Here is a 6,463-nt window from a genome sequence, read left to right as displayed (position 1 = left end):
CAGGGTAAAGATTGACCCAAAGATATAGGCAAATACAACCCAAGCGTAGCTTCAGGGTGCAACAGTGCAAAAAAATTCCCATAGCCACTAGTGCTAAATGCCCATACTTCAAAATTCTTTTAAAATACTCAGAACTCTCACAGGTATTAAAGCGGTCATAATAGCTTGATTGTTGACCTTTTCTTATGAAATTAAATCTGTTCACGTCAAACATCATGACAAATGAGTGCACGAAAATTCATTTTAATGTAACGTGTATTTCTTGAGTTGTTGCCCCCAAAACGAGTTTGTTCTGTATTTCAAAATTGAATATTCAGTGATTTGACATGATGACTGTGTTACATTATGAGATTTAATTTCATGACAAACCATCAAACAATGAAAAAGAGCATACCCGAAACAAATACAGTATTTTAAACGTGAAAAATACAAACCAAATGAAAAATGAAAAGTCAACGTCCATGGAAAAATAATAATAATACACTCGTTGTTTGAGCACTACAACAGAGTGAATTGCTGTAGAGGGGTAGTAAGCAGGGGCATCTCCAGCTTTCATGAAAACGGGGGGGGGGGGTATGAAAGGTGGGTCGGTGAAGGCACGTCTAATTGCTTGGGGGTCCTGGGCATGCCCCAGTAAATTGAAATTCTTCTGTGCTGTTTCTTGCATTCTAAGGCAATTTGAGAATACCTTTAGTAATTTAAGCATTGCATTTGTTATTTTTTGCCCCACTATCAGTGGCGTAGCCACGGGGGGCGTGGCCCCCCCCCAAGAAACCTTTTCCCCCCCCCAGTCGCCCCCCCCCCCAACTGAGAGTTAGAGTTTCTAAAAAAATTATCATTGATCTACATGATGCCCCCCCCCCCCCCCATGAAATGTTCCAGCCCCCCCCCCAGCCCCCCAGCGGCCCCCCCCCCCCCCCCACTGAAAATTTTGACTCGGAAAACACATCTTTGACTCATTTTCCGGGTCTATTTGACCCGGAAAAGTGTACTTATGACCCGGAAGAGTGTCATATTGACACGGAAGACTCTCATGCCCAACATGACCCGGATTCCTGGTCGAAACTGGCCTAGGACTTTCTAGAGTGCATGTAGGCGCCATGCAGCTTGTCTTTTTGCAAATTTTGAGATATGGCGGACACAATAGGAGGGCGCTTTTTGATTTAGCTAAATTAAAAACAAGCATATGGAGCTATATGAAAAGGAAACTTCAATTCCTTACGGCATCCAAAAAAACACGGCGCGACCAAATTGAATCAGGTCAAGATGTCACACGCCCAACAGCTAAAAATTGATTCTAGTGTCTATTTTTGCCTCAGTCCTCCATTATATTCCCCTTTTTTTCATGTTGCTGAAAAATGAAGGGAAAGTGTTTGTTATTCTATTTTTATTCACTTTTCTAGTTGATGAGGAACAGTCTACGTGCGTGCCCAATATACTTAAAGATATACCGGCAGAGCAGAAATATATGACTGATTAAGTTATAACGTCAATTCTATCTACATAGCATCCGTCATCACCAGTAAAAGTTAATTGGTTATATTTTTCAGAATAATTCGCCCACAAGAATAACTGCCACGCGTGGTTCGTGCTGTGTATTTGCTGGTCCCAGAAAGCCAGCCTAGATGTCTCTTTGCATCTCACTGACTGACTTACTGACAGCCTTGCTATCACTTGTAACTTGGCCTGGTTGTTGGCTGATAAAGAGAGCCGGGCAGTGCTATTGTATAGGATCACTCCGACAGGGGCTGAGTCAGGCCCATTGTGTGCACCTAATTTACCATGCCGTGAATCCCTCTTTCAAGGCAAAACCCGAGTAAGGTAGAGCTTAGGCCCCCCCCCAAAAGTCTCCGGTTTCTGGTATGCGCGCGCGTCGCCGTAGCCATGCGCGTCGGCAAAATGAAAACGTTTTTTTTTCCATGAAAGATGATGTCTCAAAACCGCCAAACTCACTGGTTTGACTGGAATCCTGCTGCTGCACAATTTTAACGTGTTTTTAGATTGGGTTATCGTCGAGAATAAGCTTTAGGTGGACTCTCTGGACTCCCATATATTTGCACTAAGTTTAGTCGGGCACCATTTGCAGTCATCAGCCGACATTTGAAGCAAAACAAATCAGGTAAAAAAAAAATTTAAAAGCCGCGTCGCCGCACCACTTTTTGGGCAAGCTCCATACCAGAAACCGGAGACTTTTTTGTGGCCTTATATACGGATTTTCTTTTGGTCCATAAAACCAGTATCAGGATTTCAGCTTAATTTTGGGTGTTTCTCTGATATCCAAAATCCACTGGGGGTTTATTACTGGTTGAATGACCACTATACTGGTATGCAGGAAGCAATGGACTGATCCAGTAAGCCCCTCCCACTGCGCACGTGGGCAAATTAACACGTGCTCCTCTCCAATGCCACACTGCATTTTCCTGCCGCGCGCATCATACGCGCGTGCACGCATGTCGGACTTTTGTGCACGCATGTCGGTCATAAATCACGGCTGTGATTGGTCAGAATACCATGGGGCGGTGCTTACTGGATCGGTCCATTAGTACCACTCGTCAACTGAATGACTTGTTAGGTTTGCCTAAACCCTCCCCAAGTGGCCTGAACGCACATATATTTTCCATAAATATATTGTGTAACACTTGTTTATGTCCAGAACTGAAACCATCTTTCTATCCTTTTTTGGATCGGTGAAATTGGTGAACAAAAACTGGAAATCCTGAATTATGGGGCTGGACTGGCCACCAGTGGTTTGGCAAAATGCCTTAATGGATTGACCAAAAATTTCTACAGCATGCTCAGTAAAAGATAAACAACGAAATTCCTGGTATATTGAAAAGACCCTGGCTTTTAAATTGCCTCATCATGTCATGGGAGATATTTTAATTAATAGCAATTCTGAAAGCTATGTCCGTTTAATATAATTGTGTGCGCTCAGGCAGGGCCGGCCCAACTTATATCTTGCCTTGCCTTGATTTCCTGACATTTAAAAACAAGTACCCACGCAAGAATACATGTATAAGAAAGGGACCAAAATAGGCTATCCAAACATTTCAGCGTGTTTTTATATTGCAAATGAGCTGGCCAGGAAAACTCGCTGCAGACATAGAGCAAGTAACAACCACTCCAAAATCATCAGATAGTGAACGGAAAACTACGATCGACGTCGATCGAGCGATCATTGATGATACGAAATTGTGTGCAGGTTGTTTGTTTTGTCAGTCAGAATATTTGAACACTGAGACGAACTAGCCGCAGCAATTTAGTTGAACGTTAAACTGGTACCATCATTATATAGATACTATCATAAACGCTTGACTTGTTTTGAAATTATGCGCGTATAATGAGTATCCGATACAATATGACGATACCATGTACACACATACACAATCGACACACATTTATTTTAATTGTGGCATACAAGTTAAGTTGTACTGGCGGGTTTTTTTTATCTTCATCTTTTTTCTTCTTTTCGTTTTATTTAAGCTGCTATTTATATACTGTTTTAGTACTAATGATGTAAATATTAATGTATACTTTTATTAATGTTGATTCTTGTAATTATAATTGTGTACATGTGATGTTTTTAGTGTGTATGTTTTAGTGTGCATTTTAAATGTTTTTAGGCACGCAAAATCAAGGAGTATTTTACTGTATATGTGACAATACAACAGTATTATAGTATAAATCAAGTCGGTAATTGACCTATCGGATTATGTACTAGTTAGGTGTATGTAGCATATACCGTCCCCTGCAGGGTATACGTGTAGCGTGCGGTATGGCACTAACATGCGGGGACGGTTTGAGCATCCTCGGCCCCATTATGCGTGTAGGTCGATACAAGACATGTCGAAGCCAGCATTAATGGTGATAAACACGATACACATCGCCGTGCTAGTACATATTGGGGCGCCAGGGATTTGGGGATTCCCATTCGATAGTAGTCCATTTGTTGGCTGTCCATTTTAAAATACAAATTGACTAAAATAAACCGATATTCCTATTCATTATGAGTGTGTCATTTTTAACATCCCCCAAAATCAATACTTTCGTTGTAAGTATGCAGAACGACGAAGTTTCTCTTTTAAGATCCACTCCCCACGCCAGAATATAGGGTTCTGTGGCTGGGATGACTTACCACCACCCCTCCCCCACCCCAACTCCACCCCCTTCCGACTGACAAATGTTAATTATTTACATAATATGGGGAATGTTTTTATTAACGTTCCTTGAATAACGCCACCACTCAATATTGCAAATATTGATTTATCGCTTCAGACCATCGCACGTCTTGATATGGGTTGATCACAGCCCAACTTTATAACTCATTAACTTCAACATCCCAGTCAAACCCCCCCCCCCTCTCCCCCGCCGCCTTTGGAAAACCCTGGATCAGCCCCAGCTTTGATGCATCCGAATTGTTGAAAGCGTTGATTTCACACCCAATAAGACAAATGTAATGAAATTACAATAAAAGCTTAAACAACATCTTGCGCTCACGAGCGTCAGTTTCACTTATGTGCGTGATGTTTCCCTCTATGGATTTCAAACACTGAGCTGGCCGAATTTGAGTAGACTCGACACATCTGAACATATTAATACAATTAGTAATGACCACGCATATATACATATACCGTTACTTCTTTAAGAACCCTGTCTTTTTAAGTGAGAACCCATAAAACTGGTCGTTCATGTCGTTGCGAACCATCATTTCATCAAACTTGTTGACTTTTGTAATGCATGTTTTTTTTCAGGATCTGTGATCAGTCAATATGATGGGTGTAAAAAGAAAGCCCTACTTGAGCGTGTTGTGAAGAATATCTCCTGTGTTTACACGCTCCATTACGGTTCTGAAATTGAATTTTGTAATGAGACGTACGTGATAGGGCATACAGGGACAGTTACGCGTTCAGTCTAGTTCGTAGGCGGTGTGGGGAGAAAGGTTGACTTCGAGAAATGGTGATATACTCAAGTTTGTTTCAAAGCCGGCTTATAATTATACGCATATCCCGTAGGCGCATCCTCTCTTATGGTCCCTATTGATTCGTGCACGAATTCCCAACCAGTAAATTCTTATAATTATGGAATCGACAGCGTTCTACTGAGAGTTCTCTTTGTATACCTATTTTCGAACGTGCACCAAACGCTAGTCCTAAACGCCGTCATTACAGGAAGTTGACCGAAATGACAAATGATCTCTCCGCAAACCGGACCGCGGAGTGCAGGACGCAGCTAATGGCACGGCTAATCGTGGATCGGAAAATGACGGGGAAACATAATGGAGTAAGCCTTGAATGGATCGTGATCTGGATCGTGATCTGGGTTTTATGAAAAAGGTTTATTGAGCGCACCAATTTTGTTTAAAGACTCTTCAGCATCACAATACGCATACGTGTCTTCTATCAACGCAGAGACAGTTTCAATTACATGCATATGGTTTATTGTGGTCTATTGTGGTTTTACGTACAGAGAGGTAAAACAAAGTTACGCTTTTAGTGTTCAGTATTTTACGTGCGTGTTTTTACAGGACCCAATATTTCACAATCTTTAATGAACCTGCTATAAGATTGAAACACTCTAAAAAGTCTAGGGTCAGATTCCGGGTCAGATTTGAGCTTATACTGATCCAGGTGAAAATGACACTTTCCGGGTCAACCTGACACTTTCCCGGGTCAAAATGACACTTTTCCTGATCAAAATGACACTTTTCCAAGTCAAAATGACACTTATTCCGGGTCAAAATGACCCGGAAAATGATAAAGAGAAGTGTTATGTTGACACGGAACTAAGTGTCATTTTGACCCAGAAAAGTGTCACTTTAACCCGGAAAAGTGTCATTTGACCCTAAAGATGTCAGGTCAAAGCTAAGCCAGGACTGTTCAGAGTTTATAAGCTAACGCTATGAACAGACGTACAACGCAAGCATAAAAGGTGTGGTCAGCATATATAAAGTAGACAGCCTCCAAAGATGTGAATTGAAAATAATTCGAAAATCCCAAAATATCCAGGGACTGATCCTTACATTGGCAGGTGATATCAACACTGACTGACATGCATCGATCTTGAGCGTGTTGGCAATTTGCAAAGCTGCCTAAAAGCCACAACCGTACACTCAATTGACGCAATACTTAACAGTTCTTGACAACCAAGGACAAAATACGAGTATGCTTTTAGCGATGTTTTCAATTCGCTCTTTTACAGCCTGTGTGCAGCCGCCACAAAAGTAATGCATAATTTCATTCTTAGTGGATGGATGACCACGATTAGTGAAAGGCTTGCATTTTTTTCCTTTTGGGTGGTATTTTTGTAGTGGATATTTTCACATACTATAATAGTGGAAAATAAAAAGTCAACATTTTCATCATAAATTCGCAAAATTCATTCGAAAAATCTTGGTGCATCACTTGATGAGGCGTTTGATCCTTGTACAAGTACTCTACACATCAACACTTCGCTCCTTTCCCTC

This window comes from Patiria miniata, unplaced genomic scaffold (assembly GCF_015706575.1).
Source record: "Patiria miniata isolate m_02_andy unplaced genomic scaffold, ASM1570657v1 HiC_scaffold_22, whole genome shotgun sequence".
NCBI lineage: Eukaryota > Metazoa > Echinodermata > Asteroidea > Valvatida > Asterinidae > Patiria > Patiria miniata.
The sequence above is the reverse complement of the archived record's forward strand: the minus strand, read 5'-3'. Positions refer to the sequence as shown.